Raw genomic sequence first — 16098 nt, 5'->3', positions numbered from 1 at the left:
TGACTCCTTGTTTCCTATAAGAATACAATGCCATAAAGCTAAAAGTCAACAATAAAGTATAGAAACTACAAAAATAGTTGTCAACTAAAAGATATATTTTCAAAAGAACAGTGGGTCATTTACGTGAGCCTTTCCTCAGTTGGCACCAAGGTGCTTGGTCCTTCTGAGAAAGCTAAGGCCACACTGGGGCTTAGTCCTCCCTTCATTAGGTGACTAGTACCATGCTGGCAGTCCACAACATGGCCTCTGTCTCAGAGATCTCTTGCATCTACTCTGCTCTCATCCTGCATGATGATTATAAGATGATTGTCATAGAGGATAAGATTAATGCCCTTATGAAAGCAATTAATGTCAATGTGGAACCTTTCTGGCTTGACTTTTTTGCAAGTGTCCTGACCAGTCTCAACATTGGGAGCCTCATCTGCCATGTGTGGTTGGTGGGCTTACTTCAGTAGCTAGAGTGGTGCCTGCTGTGGTTCCTGCACCATCCATGGATTCTGCCCCGGTTGACCAGAACATAATAAAAGTGAAGAAGAAAGAATCTGAGGAGTCAGATGATGACATGGTATTTGGTCTTTTTGACTAAACTGCTTTTCTTTTGTTAACATGTCTAAGAAGGAGCTGAAACTGGAAAGAAGAAAGAAAGAAAGAAAGAAAGAAAGAAAGAAAGAAAGAAAGAAAGAGAAAGAAAAAAAGAAAAAAGAAAGAGAAAGAGATAGAGGGAGGGAGGCAGGGAGTAAGGGAAGGAAAGAAGGAAAGAAAGAAAAGAAAGAAGGAAGGAAGAGAAAAAGAAATAGAAGAAATTTAAAAATTCCTAGAAACAAACAATAATGAAACTTAACCTCTCAGAATCTCTTGAACATAAAATCTGTTCTAAGAGGAAAGAACTTCTCGCAATGAACAGTCTAAGAGATAGCAAATACATGTCCTAATAATGGACCTTACGGCTTTGATAAAAAAGAGCAACCAGGGGCTGGAGAGATGGCTCAGTGGTTAAGAGCACTGACTGCTCTTCAGAGGTCCTGAGTTCAATTCCCAGCAACCACATGGTGGCTCACAACCATCTGTAATGGAATCTGATGCTCTCTTCTGGTGTGTCTGAAGACAGCTACAGTGTACTCATCTACATAAAATAAATAAATCTTTAAAAAAAAAAGAGCAACCAATCCTCCAATAGTAGATGACAAGTAATAATAAAATTAAGGGAAAAAATGAAGAAATGGAGTAAAAAAAAAAAAACTATACACTACACCAACCTGAGCTTGATCTTTGAAAAAGTAAGATTGACAAGCTATTTACAAATCTGAAAAAAATAAAAAGAAGACACAAATTAACAAAATTAGAGATTAAAAACGTGTCACTAGAACAGATCCCAGCCAAATACACACTGCTAATACCATGAGAATATATATTTTAAATAGCTGAGTAACTGGGAAGAAATCAAAGAATTTCTAAATGTTTACCATCTACCAAAATTACACCCAGCAGACATAAATAGCTTAAATAGAACCATTAGAAGTAATGAGATCAAAGCTATAAAGAAAATCACTGTCTCACAGAAAAGCCCAGAACAGACATAAAGAGTGTGAATCCAGGCAAGATCTCATACCAGTTCTTCACAGGTCATAAGTGAAGAACACTACCAAATTAGTCTTATTAAAACAGTATTCTTGTTATAAAAATCAGTTAAACATACAACAATAAAATGACCACAAACAGCAACAAAGAAAACCTGACAATTCATTTGATGAACATAGAAAGATTCTTTCCAAAATAATTTCAAACCAAATTTAAGAGCACATTGATAAGATTATATATTATAACCAAGTATAATTCATACCAGGAAGGCAAAGTTGCTTCAACACACTTGAACCAATAAATTTATTACATCTAAATAAATTTAAGAGCATAAAACCCACAATCATTTCAATTTATACTAAAAGAGCACTTGACAAAATTTAACATATCTTCATGATAAAAGTTCAAGAGATATTCAGAACATATGGTATAAACCTCAAAATAATAGAGATGATATGCAACAACCTTTTATCCAAGAATACATTAACCTGAAACAAGCCTATATTATTTCCTCTGAAATCAGGAAGGAAAAAAAGGATGCTCACATATTTGAGAAAATACTAAAAATCTTAGCTATAGAAATTAGACAAGAAAAAGACATAAAAAGAATAAAAATAGGAAAAAAATCAACTTCTATTTTTAAAAGATGTTATTATTTACATAAAAGATTGTATAAAATCTACTAGAAATCCATAGATATAATTAACATGTACAGTAATGTTATGGGACACAGAGTCAATATTTTAAAAATCAGTAATGTGTGTGCATTTGTGTGTGTGTAGTAAATTAGGAAAATTATACCATCAAAATTCTTCCCCCCCCCCATAAACATGCATAGGGAACATAACTAACCAAAGAGCAAGGCTTCTACAGTAAAAAGTTGAAGATATTAAAAATATTGAAGAACCTCTATGTTCCTGGCTTCTAGGAATTAATATTGTGAAAACAGCTAGCCTACCCAAATTAATCTAGAGATTCAGTGCAGCAGCTATTAAGATTCTGATGTCATATATCACAAGTTTAGAGGAAAACAAAAAACAATTCAAGAATTTATTTGGAACTAGAATAGACCATAAACTGTCAAAGTAGTCTTTAGGAGCAAGTGCAACAGAAACATTATAGTACTTGACCTGAAGCTATACGACAAAGTGACAATGATAAAGACAGCTTTGTACCAGCAGTAAAAACATACATATGGGCAGGAAAACCAAAGGACTTGACTCGAGGCCTTAGAACTATAATGATGAAGCTATGCTTACTTAATATTCAACAAAGATGACAAAGCTTACATTGAAAAGAAAAGCCAATTCAACAAAAGATGCAGGCAAACCTGGATCTCTACCTGCAGAAGAATAACATCAGATCCATATCTTCCATCTTGTTTAAGAATCTATTCAAAATAGATCAAAGATATTAAGTTAAAGTTCTTGAAGTTTCTAGAAAAAAAATGCTTTAAAAACATTCTTCAAGACCCTGGTGTAGGTAAGAATTTTCTGAATGGATTACCAGTAACATAGGAACCAGCCCCAAGTTTCAACAAATGAGACTACATGAACTAAAATATTCTGCACAGTGATGGTAACTACCAACAAAGCACACAGTCCTCAGAATGGAAGAAAATCTTAACCAGCTAAGCTTCAGACAGGAGACTGAGAGCCAGAATTTGCAAAGAACTGCAGAAAGTATCGAGAAAATAAAATCACCAATCAATAAATGGGATAATGAATTGAATAGACAGTTTTTAAAACTAAAATGTCTAACAACTTTTTAAAAATACATTTAATATTTCTAACCACTACAAAAATGGAAATTAAAGCTACTATGAGACACCACCTCACCATAGTCAGAATGGCAAGAAATCTGACAGAAAATATTGGAGATGAGGTGAAACGAGAGGAACCATTATTTACTTCTGGTGAGAGTGCAAATTGATTGAGCCATTCTAGAAATATTTGATCATTCCTCAAAAACCTATCATGTGACCCAACTAATTTCCTGGGCATGAATGTAGTGAATTCTATACCTACCACCATGGATAGGTAATGACAATCTAGTACATGTATGAAATAGGATGCTATTGCAGTCTAAAGCAAAATAAAACCACAAAATAATGTGAGAGTAGATGGACTTAGACTTTATAATGTTAAGCAAGACAATAAAAATCTCAGAAAGAAAAAAAAACCATTATGGATTCATATTTAAATACTAGCCTAATATATGTAAATAAATAAAGGTGTGTTTGTGTGTGTGTGTGTGTGTGTGCATGTATGTATATGGTGTGTGTGTGTAAAATGTATATGCAGGCACAGTATACCACATAGAAAGTAAAACAAGAAAGGCGTCATGGTTAGGTGTCACGGAAAGATGAAATCCAGGTAATAGACATAATCAATAGAAAATACATAAAACTAACTGCCTAATTCTAACTCAGTCAGTGATGTTTCATTTTTCTGTGGTAAAAAGTATAAAAATATAGTTGATAGTGAAGAAGTAAAATATACCATGAATCTGCAGTGTCAGAATGACTGTTCTACCTGTGAAGTTCATTGAGACGTACAGACTTTGGGTCTATAAACAACATGATGTTCTGTTTGCCGGTTCTTTACAACAAAGTTTTACTTATTTAAAAAAATGTGGAATGTTAAAAAGAAAGATATCCTATGCCCACTTCTGGCCTCCACCTGTATGAGCTTACATCTATGACTGTTCACATGCAAACGTGGGCAAAGATGAGAACACACTCATACATACACACATCTAAAAAACGAAAGATGGGATATATAAATTAGATAATAACCTATATAAGTATTATACTTATTTTAAAAATCTGTCTGAATTCAGAGGGAGGGAATTTATTTAAGAAGTAAGGATCTCTAATAAGAGCTAATAAATGATCCAAATTTCCATTCACAAGCCCATGGATCTTAAGAAGTAATTTTCCCACTTCAAAAGCATTACCAAACTGGGGTGGGTGTTGCATGCCCAGATTCTTAGATACGTAAATTGAGTCAGGAATACAGCATGATCCTAGGAGCTGAAGGCCAGACTCCATTTCAAGAAGAAAAAGCACAATGGTAAACTTGTCTGTTGGCATTTAAAATGTGCGTTCTGGGATATGGGCCTCTTATATATTTGTGCTAAGCATGTTTGTGGTAAAGGACAGGGGCTAAGCATGGAAGAGGTTAGGAGAAAGAAGGTTTTCAGCTTATTTTATTTTGCTTCTGTAATTTGGATACAATTACATCATTTCCCTCTTCTCATTCTTTCCTCTAACTTCTCTTGTGTTCCCCAATTCTCTCTAAAATTTATGGCCACTAATTTTTATATATCATATACATTAATAATATGTAATAAAAACAACTATGCTATATAATTATATATACATAAATTTGCATAATAAATATTCAAATACACAAATACAGCCTGCTCAGCCATAGAATGTGACTTATATGTATATGACTTGAGGACTGATCACTTGGAATTGGAAAACCCACTGGTGTCCTACTGATCAGAGTAGGTTTCCTGAAGTTCTTTGCCTACTGTTGAGGCCTTGTTAGGTTCCCTGTGTCTCACACTAGCCCATCCATTCACGTCATAGTTATTCAGTTCTTGTTTAGGCAGCCATGTTGATGTGACTTCATGAGTATAGCTTTTCTGACATTTCTCGGAGACCCAGTTTCATAGAAAACTTCTGTTCCTCAGATCTTACACTTTTTCCATCTCCTTTTCTTCATGAGCTCAACACTGTTGCACTTCATAAAGATTTTAAGCCTCTCTTATGGGACTTATTATTCTGTATAGTTTCTTAATGAGTTTCTGCTATTTGGCCCTTTCTACCACATTTTCTTCCTGCTATATAAATTTATTGGAATGGTTACACTGTCAAGTCAATATCGTGTGTTGGATTTACCATCTATCTCTCTTTGTAATTCAAAATTATGAATACCTAAATTGTAGCTACAAAGAAGAGAACCTCAATCTCTCAGACCATCTTTCTGAAGCATTTCTCACAAAGTCAGGTGCCTGCCTCTGTCTGCTGTGATTTGGATGAAGTATCCAGTGCATTTGCTCATCTGTGATAGTGTTAGAGATTATGCAGTATACGAATACAAGAACATGAGCCAAAGATGTATTGCAGCACTGAATAATTGAAGCATAAACTTACAACTGGCATTTGTTGAAGTTTCAAACCTGTTTTTGTGGACTCCCATTATTTTCCCCCTAGGAAATAAGACCCTCTTACTAAATGTCATCAAGAGAATTATCTAGAAAAGAAGTTTGATACATGCTTACCCTAAACCAACTCAATAAGTTTCTTTAAACTGGCAGAAGATGTGATGTTAATCATATATATAAAGTATCGTCAGAGGAATCTCCAGATCAACATTTGATTAAATAACAAGAACCTCCTTTGTCCAAACTGACAACACAGGTCCATTTATGTTTCAGTTAATGAGGCCCTAGGACATTGGTTCCTATTTTAAATAAATGGACATTTTTTTTTACATATAAACACAGGTATGGACTAATTTGTCAGAAACGAGATCAGTAAATATTAACCTATAAACCACCTCTTCAGCATATTAATGATACTGTGGATTAAATATGGTTTTAGAAGGTTTCTGCAATTCTTGTGTTTATGACATTTAGAAGCAGGGCCTTGGAGATAGAATTAGATGAGGCCACAGGGAGGGTATCAGCATAATATTATTAGTGGCTGTAAAAAAGAAATATTTGAGCTAGCCCTTATGTGTAGTATGTGATAATATCTACTGGGGTATGAGACCCTCAGAAGATGCTGGTACATTAATCTCATGGGGATGCTTGCTTTAGCCAGTTTGTAATAGCAACACAATTACAATTCATTTTCATTTTATCTTGGCTTTTGACTGAAGGATTAGTGAGTATGAAAGATAAACAACATAAATAAGTTCATAATATAGGATATATATTATTATAGGCAATACTCATAACTCATACTAATGACCACCAAGAATTAAGCAGGGTTACAATTTCCAAATAGTGCTTGTGATTAAAACGTTTTTCTCTGAGTTATATGTTGATAATTCATCCAAAGAACACATTTCACATGTGACTATATGGCAGATATTTCTGGCTCCTAATATACTCAGGTTATGAACAGCTTGCAACCAACTGTGCTTTTGTTGACTTGCTTTTAGTGAATCAAGAGGAGGGAGGCAAGAGAAAGAACAAACACATAAAGGCCAAAGATAGTAATGGTGCAATAAGTCTCCCGACAACAATAAAATAGAAGAACATAATGGAGCACTGTTAGTGGGAGTGAGTTTTCAGGCTCTCCTCCCCCTCCCTGAGGTGAGGTTTGTGACATACTGTATAAAACGGGAGAGCTTCTCATGTGAAAATATGGGAGCCTACAATTGACAGCCTACCTTTGTTTCTGAAAGTGAATATACCCATACATATCCACCTGTTTCCTCACATTCTACTCCACAATTCCTTTTCTGTGCGTGTTGTCTAGACTCACAGTTTACTGCTAATATTTGTATCTGGCTATAGCACTGCTGACTCTTGCTGGGGTCACAACTCGCTACATTCATAGTTACACCCTCATTCCCTTAAAGGGAAGAACCTGATTTCCCCCTTTACCTGATCTCATCAGTATGGGCTACCCAGAACTTGGCTTGACAGCTTTCAGTGTCCAATCAGCTTTGGCAGTTGTGGTTAGGATCTGAGGGTTCAGAATGGAATGTTATTCAGAGAGGACGTCAGGTGGCTGTTTTCTGTAAGAGGTGTTCTTAGATTCCTGACTGAAGCATCTGGAATTAAGTGTACATTGTTTAACCAAATGCTGTGTTAAACATGAATATGGCATGTGCTTTAGTTACTTGTCTGTTGTGAAAAAAAAAAAAAAAACAAACAGGACCAAGACTGTTTATAAAAGAAAGTTTGATTTGGATTATGGTATGGGGGTGGGTTAGGGTCCATGAGGGTTTTAGTAAAGGCTGCAGCCTGGGATATTTCAGAGTTCACATCTTGAGCCACAAGCAAGAGGCAGAAAGCACAGTGGGACTGTCATGAGGGCTTTTAAACTTCAAAGACCACTCCCAATGACATTTTACTGGTCCTCCAGTAAAGCCACCTATTTGAATCCTTCCCAAACACTTCTCATAACTAGAAACCAGACGTGTGTCTATGGGGGCAATTCTTATCTACTGGAGCATAGCTCACATGCATTCCTAGCAGAATAGCCCATATAATATCACCATGCATACAAAAATCATACCTTCTCCACTATCTCTGTGTTCTAAGCCTTTCATAACCTGTGTCTCTAGCCTGTCTGTCTCTTCCTTTTAATATTCATTAAAGAATTAATTAATAAATATAAAGAAAGTACATTTCCTATATATTTACTTATTTCATTAGAATTTGACAATTATAAAGTTTCGATGAATTGTCTAGAATTGTGTTCTAAATCTCTCTACCTTGTGCTTTGGCTTTATCTATCTCACCATACCATCAGCATTTGCATTTTCTGTAAGCAGCAGTTCTTAAGGGTCAGAGAATTTTGATGCAAAGAAAATGCTTTTTACAAATGTGTGCAAATATGTTTGGTTGTCATGACTTGAGGGGGATTGAATCCAGCAGCTTCTAGAGGGTCAAGGTCAAGGCTATAGGCAAATATCCCATAATGCTGACAGTGGCTCCTCACAACAAACTGTTATCCAGATAAAATATATAGCAAAGCTGCCATGCTGAATTTCAATCTTACCCTAGAGCAGTGGTTCTCAAACTGTGGGTCATGACCCCTTTGGGGATGACCTATCTGATATGCTGCATTTCAGACATATTCATTAGGATTCATAACATTAGAAAAATTGAAAGTTATGAAGTAACGATAAAATAATTTTATGGTTGGAAGTCACTACAACATGAGAAACCGTATTAAAGGGTTACAGCATTAAAAAGGTTGAGAACCACTGCCCTAAAGGATGACAGACAGTTAGGATCAAGATGTCTCCTGGTGCCATTTGAGACTCTTTCCTCCTTCTCTCACTCCAAGTTATAAACAGTTACCTGGAAATGATAAAAATGTTTGCTAGGCAAATAAGGAGACAGAGTTTTAACTTGAATCAGTAAAAGATGCAGCCACACGACAGTGTGATTACCCAGTGCAGGGTGCACATCACTGCATAGCATCTGCATCCATCATCTTTCTTTTCATCTTCCATTTGCTGTGAGTCAGTACCACCCCTTTCATATTTCAGGGATATTTTAGGTGCTTAATAAAGACACATACCCTTTAAAAGTCATCATATCTCCAGCAGGACTTGTGTATGATACCACATGATTTTTCCTTGAAAGTGGGATATGTCTTGGAATGACTTCAATCTGTTTTTCAGATATATAGACATAAATCATTATTTTATTGACTTGAATCGGTAGACCATTCCTAGCCTGCAATAAATGTTTCTCGGCCTAAAAACTTGTTTTTACTATAGACAGTTCTTTTATTTTCAAAAGCTACAAACCAAAACAGTGACCCCTGACAGGCAATAAAACCTATAATGTTACATGTGGAAGTTTTGATTTTTTTATTATATCAATAAAACAAGTAATCAGATAAAGGAAAATATAAATTTAAGTATTGCCTGCTTTTGTTTTGTGCTATCCAAAAATGAGCCTGAGGTGAATATTTACCAGGAGTTTATCTGAGAATGTGATTGCAGGGTCCAGAGGCTGGGTTCAGGGATACAGAAATTGGACCAAACACTATGAGATTTTTGGTCTTTAGATGACTGGCCTCCTTACAATATGAACCTCTGAGAAATTGTAGTATATGCATCTCTGACTCCTCAGTCCAAGTTAAAAGGGAAGTATTTGTCTCATGGCCTCTGGTCCTCATTGGTCAGGCTGCTGTACAGAGGGTTTGCTTCCCTAAATTGAACTGTGAACGCTGATGACCTCAGAGATCCCAAACACAGGAAGCAATGAGAAGCAAAGCCTGGGTGAAGATATTTGAAACAAAATCCTTCAATGACACATTTAGATTATCCGTTATATTACCTATCCTAGTTTACTTTCCATTGCTGTGACAAACACCATACCTGAAAGCAACTTTTGGAGGAAAGGATTGATTTTCTCTGACAGCTTATAGACCATAACAAAGGTAAGTCAGTGCAGCAACTCAAGGCTGGAACCTGGAGTCACAAACTGGAGCAAAGGCCATGGAGGAGTGCAGCTTACTGGATTGCTTCCTATGCTTGCTCAGCCTGTTTTCTTATACCACCCAGGACCATCCCTCCTGGAACAACACTAGCCATTGTAAACTGAGATCTCTCATTTTAAAAAGTCCACAGATTTACCTACAGGCAATCTAATGAAGACAATCCTTCAATTAATGTTCCTTCTTTCTAGATAAGTATATCTTGTGTCAAGTCAACAAAAATAGCAACAAAACCCAAACACATTACCATTATAAATATAATACATATAATAAATAATAATTTATATATATATATGTCTGATACATTTGGTACATATTCATATGTAACTCTGTTATCATGGTGCAGATGTGTATAATATACACAGATGCATGCTTTTAATTTGTAAATGTATAATTTAAAGAAATTCTTATAAACATGTTATTCATGATATGTGATATGATAATAGATTTTTCAGCTCTTTTCTTACTTATAACTTATCATTATTTAAGAAGAGTGGCTGTGCCCCTTTTTGCTTTACTTCAATGAGATTAACATTTGACATATGACTGCACCTTTTCCCAGAGGAACACGATGTCTTCCAGTGATTGGTAGGTTCTTGTTTTCTTTGGATAAGATGTTCACTATTGTCTCTTTTAGCTACTTGAACTGATGACATAGATACTTCAGTTGAAATCTTGTTTCACAGCTCACTACCTTTAATCAGCCTCTGCAAGTTATTTAAACTTTCCTTGTTCTTTACCAGAAAAACAGAAACAATCACAGCATCTACCTCATAAGAGTGTTGCAGAAATAAGATGGTTCAATGTGAAAAACACAGTACAGGGCACTAAGAGTTTGGTTAGAATGAAGAGGAGTGTTCATTGCTATTATTTGCATACATACACTCCAAAAAATATATGGAGAGAAGAAAGGGGAAAGAAAGGCTATAAATAGTTGGGTTTTTTTGTTTTTGAGTCATCTTCTATCTTAAGCAATCTCCAGTGTATTTTAAAGATCTAACACTTGTTTCTTTCCTGTTGTTTTCTTTTAAAGCACTTTACTTAGCACCAGTGTTATTTTAAGATAAACATGTAAATTATTTAGACAGACTTAGAATTTCATTTGAAAATTGCTTAGTCAAAATGGGAAACTATAATATGGACTTGGGCCATTAAACAAAAAAATCCCTCCCTGAAACCCTAAAAAAGCATACCAAAACAAACAAAACATCCTGTTATCATCTGAACATAAGTGATGTTGAATAATGAAAACACACTCATAACCACATGGACAACTCACTCCCTGTGGAAGAGAACTCCATGTAAGTCATGGAGACTCTATGAAGGTCTTTCTGTATATACTAACAACACACTGCTGTCTGTGTTAAGGACAGACATACAAAGTGATGGAGACAGTGAGCAAGATAATTCACCAGGTTAAAGATTCTAATGCTGACCTACATGGTCAAAGAACAGAAGCAACTTTTATAGGTAGCCCTCTTGCCTACGTACCACCCACTCATATCCCTCCTCATACAGTAAGGCAATAAATTAAAATATAAATTTTCTTAAAAAGGCAAGTTGTGAGTCTCCAATTCAGGGTGTTGAAGCCAGGAAACTCTGCCTACTCTACATGCAAACCCAGTTTCTATAGCAGATGTCTAAGTCCATTTTAGGTTTAGAACAAAACAAACAAGGCGATGGAAGCTTTGTCCAAGTGGTCTTGGTGAAAATTGAATCAAACGAAGAGCTTGGCATAAAGAATATGATTAAAGGATGCTTTTACAGGAGTTTAGAATTAGATCTTACAAAATTCAACCAAAGCTGCAATCACACATTTCGTTTTCAGTAAATGTACTTCCAAAGGAACATAAGAGCGAGCCTCTCCAGGATAGTATAATCAGTGCTTCAATTATCTATTTCTGTAATAAGCCACTCTAAATCTTAGCCAGTGATCATAAACAACATTTTACTTTCAAAGTGCCTAGCCAAGAGAGGTTCAGCTGAGAGTCTCTTCTGCTCACTGTTTTTGGCTGTGGAAAAAGAGAGGCTGAACAGAGCTTGAACATACGAGATGAAGATGAATCACTAATATGGCTAACTCATGTTGTTCTTCTCCAAGAGAGCTGCTATTATTGACCCTATCACCTCCATATGGCCATCCACTCATTGTGGACTCATCCCAGTAGAGAGATATTCTGAGTAGTGAGACCAGAATAAGCATCCTAAGCATCAGAGATACAATGAGGCCATATCTGTGGTAGTCACTTGGTTAAAGAAGCCTAGAATCCAGGGAAGAAAGAGTAAGATATAAATACTGACAAATGACAAAGAAGAGAATGTCAAGAAGTTGAAGAATAAATGTCACACCCATTTTACAATTACATTGTAATCATGAGGAGTATTTCCGCCCAGTCTCATTGGTCTTGGTAGCCATACAGCTATACTTTGAAGTGATAAATGCAGTGCACTTTTCTATGGGTACTGTTAGCAGAATAAGAGAGAATGTTAACTCCATTCTACTCCTTATTTAAATTTTTATATGTACCCTCTTGGCTACATTTGCATTTTTGCTAAGTTATTATATAAGCTATAGAAATTACCAAAGGCAGTTTTTAGGATTATTACCTAATACATCTGAATTTGGTGATGCCCTTCAGGCTTCATGATTTAGTGATAAACATGTCCTGTTCTCAGCTTATTGTTAGTTAAAAAGGATTGTTTGAGAGTCAAGACCAGAGCAAGTTCTGCTTCTACAGAGAAAAAGCAACAGTCCTGTTCTGGTCTTTGAAAATGAAGTTGGATTAGATGAACATCGTTGGCAAATGATGAAGAATATGGCAACCAAGTGGGCGTTTCCTAGCTGCATTCACACTGTCTGTGTGAGAAAAGAAACAATAAATTAATTGTATATCTGTGTTTTTTATATGCCAGGCAGTTTACAAACCTCCCCAAAAGGCCATCCTTTCTAACTTTAAAATAAAACTCTAGTAATCATAATAAATTTAGTAACTTTCCACAGGTAATTAAGGGGGAATAAGTAGCCAAAGAATCAAATTCATGGACTACCCAGCTTCCAGACATCTGAACACCTTTTCCTGGGTATATAAAAATGTCAGCTTATAGTTGACCTATCAGAACTTGAAGGCCAGTTTCAATGTGTGGTCATCTGCAGTGACTCAGAATCTGTTAATTTTTTTGAGCCTTGAGTGACAAAAAAAATACTCTTGATATTTCAGAGCCAGCAGGATGGTAGGACAATTCTAACAGCTGCTACCAATTAGAAACATAAGGTAGAATTTTCTGGCCAACTTAAAAATAAACAAATTTTATGCATAGTCATCTACAAGTTGGAGTGGGAATAATTTATCGAATCAAATAATTGCCTCTTAGTGCCTGTAACAAGTTAGCTACCTAAGGCAAACAAGGCAGAACACCCTCTAGAGAACTGTGTCTGTTTACCCTGCCAATTAGACTTCTAATTGCAGTGTTTCTTTTCCCCTACATCCTTGACATTCCCAGACTGATGATGTATTGTGTACTTACAATTCATGTCAACACTAAACACCAGGAAGTGCAGGAACCATGTTCTCTGCATAGCAGCAAGTGATTCCAGGGCAAAAAGAGCCAAGAAAATGCGAGTCCAAGTCATCCCTGTTCTCTGCTGTATAACATCAGGCTAAGGCTACATACTTCACTATTTCTAGAGATGTCTCAGTTATGGCAGAGATCTCTCACCAGAGGCCCTGCCACTGCTCTCCAAATGTAGGGAGATCATCTTTCTGAGTCCACAGCTTTTCATTTGGTTGTAATTTGTAGCCAACTGAAAGGGGGATTGGGAATGAAAGGGGGACAGAGGGAGAGAAAAGGTGGATCCAAGACAAATATTCTGATCAAGGCTCGAAGTTTAATGTTCAGCTTTCAATTTAAAGGGGAAGTCCCACCTCCACCACTGACCCCCTTCTTGCTTTAGCCAGCATGGGTGAGGGGAACCCATCCTTAATCACAGCCCCAGGTGTCTCAAGGCAAGGTCAGGCAGTCTATTCTTCTCAGTTCCTGTAGCAGGCAGTATGTGCAGTCAAGGTGGGTAACACCACCTGGGTCCTATTGTTTGGTTTACTGTGGTAAACGAGATCTTTCCGGCCTGCTCAAGACTGGGGGAAGGGCACAGTAATTAACATTTATTTTGCACACATTATTAAGTGGCAGAAAATTTCTCACGCAGCCTCCTTTCCTAACTAACAGTACCTATCCCAAGTTCTGCCATACAGTTAGTTTTGTCCCTGATCCTTGCAGCAAGAAAGAAAAGTTTGGAGGAAACTCTTTTTCAGGGGTGTTTAATAAATAACTGAGGCCAGCTGACAGAGCTCTGTCCCTGAGGTTGACAGTCATAAAGTGCTAGCTGTGGTTCCCTGGACTCAGGTAGGTTTAGACATTTCTACTCCCAAGTTAGGGTGTGACTAGCTAATAGGTCTATGCAGAGACAGCTTACTGTTGTGTCACATGCTGTCAGCCTTAGCACTTAGGAGGCTAAGTCAGGGATATCACAGGCTAGCCTAGTCTAAATACCAAACCCTCTTTCAGAACAAACAGAAAACCCAAAGAACAGCAGTGAAACATGGTTGTTTAAACTTGACCTTCAAGTCAAAGAGCTGCTGACTTCTGTCCACAGTTGACCTGCTGCTCAGTGATCTTGAGCCAGCTATTCAGATTGTGCCTCCTTTCTCTATATGCAGTCTCCTGTGATTCCCTGCTCTATGCCTTCTTGATCTGCCCTAGTTAAGGTCAGGTTAACCCTTTGCTCCCATTCCCATATATACCCTACAATATGTCTGAATGGAAGCAGGATGTTTACCATAGGGTTTTCAAGTGTCTACAATACACTCCCTTGTTTGAAGTTGATACACATGAAGCTCAATATATGAATGAATGGCTAGGAAAGGTGAGTGAGTGAGTGAGTGAGTGAGTGTTTGTGTGTGTGTGTTTGTGTGTGTGTGTGTGTGTGTGTGTGTGTGTGTGTGTGTGTGTGTGTGTGTATTCCCATGTATCTAAGTTTCTCTGTGCTTGGTTGCCTCACTTCCATAGTTTTCTTTTCTGTTAGCATCCTGCCGTCCCTTTATACTCATTCATAATTGACAGTCCATGGTGTTTACAATGAGATGTTGATCTAACCTTGCAAACAAAGGAAAGTAAAAGCAACTCTTTGAGGAGTAAACCTTATTACTAACAGTTTTTTCTTCTTTATTGGATATTTTATTTACATTTCGGATATTATCCCCTTTCCCCATTTCCCCACCACCCAGAAACCCTCTATCCCATCCCCCCTCCTCTTGCTTCTATGAGGATGTTTCCCCAGTCACCAACCCACTCCCACCTCTCTGCCCTCAAATTCCCCCACACTGGGGCATCCAGACTTCACGGGACCACTGACCTCCTCTCCCACCCATGCCCAACATATTACTAACATTTGAAGGATTCAGGCAGAGTACAATCATCCCAAAGATACAGGACAGTTTTCAAGATTGATCTTGGATAGTAAAAATTCTAAAAACAGAGAGTCCATATTTTTTCCGGAATTTAGATGCATAAAAAACTTTATGTTTTGTTTGCTCAGATTCTCAGCATAATGAACAATTAAAATCAACATTTGTGCAAAGAAAGTATGATTGCTATTTCAAAATGTATAAATAAGGAATATGTAAAGCTCCTTGTTATTTTGTGACAGATTTTCCCCAATTTTTTAGTTTTAATATTCAGAGCTTTTGAAGATTTCAAACTTATGACAAACATCTTTAAATCTAAACAGCTATAGTCTTTCTTCCTTCCTCCCTTCTGTACTGGGGACTGAATCCAAGCTTCACATATGCTGCTGCTCTCTCCTGAAGCCTCAGTTACAGCCTCTGAGTATTTCTAAATTAGATAAGTAAATCCTCAGTCGGTAATGGAATCAATCGGCAAGAGAATGGACTGGAACACAGAACAAAGTGTAGCGCGGACCATGTGACCAGCATGCACGAAAGCGCTCACCAGCTCTCCTGAAATCTGCACTGTAGTCTGAATCCATTACAGACTTTTTTTTTTTTTTGAAAATCCATGCCAATTTTTTTTTTTTGAAAAAAGGAAAAAGAAAAAAAAAAGGAAAAGTAAAGGAAATGCTAGAACTTAAGAAAATCCACTCGTAGCCATAGACAGTTAACTCATCTGAGCGTCGTCATTCTGGGTTCATTCTCTGAGAAACTGGGCTATTATTAGTGTTGTCATCTAGCAGATACCTATATAAAAGAATAATTTTTCAATTAGTAAGAGTTTTTGTTTCATATATATGTATATGTATA

At 36.7% G+C, this 16098-nt stretch overlaps 1 pseudogene; it reads left to right on the top strand.

The window, feature by feature from the left end:
• Positions 1–239: 239 nt before the first annotated feature.
• Positions 240–586, top strand: LOC117714407 (large ribosomal subunit protein P1 pseudogene; annotated as a pseudogene).
• The last annotated feature ends 15512 nt before the right edge of the window (positions 587–16098 follow it).

This window comes from Arvicanthis niloticus, chromosome 8 (assembly GCF_011762505.2).
Source record: "Arvicanthis niloticus isolate mArvNil1 chromosome 8, mArvNil1.pat.X, whole genome shotgun sequence".
Classification (NCBI taxonomy): Eukaryota; Metazoa; Chordata; class Mammalia; order Rodentia; family Muridae; genus Arvicanthis; species Arvicanthis niloticus.
This window is presented reverse-complemented; position numbering and strand designations above follow the sequence as displayed.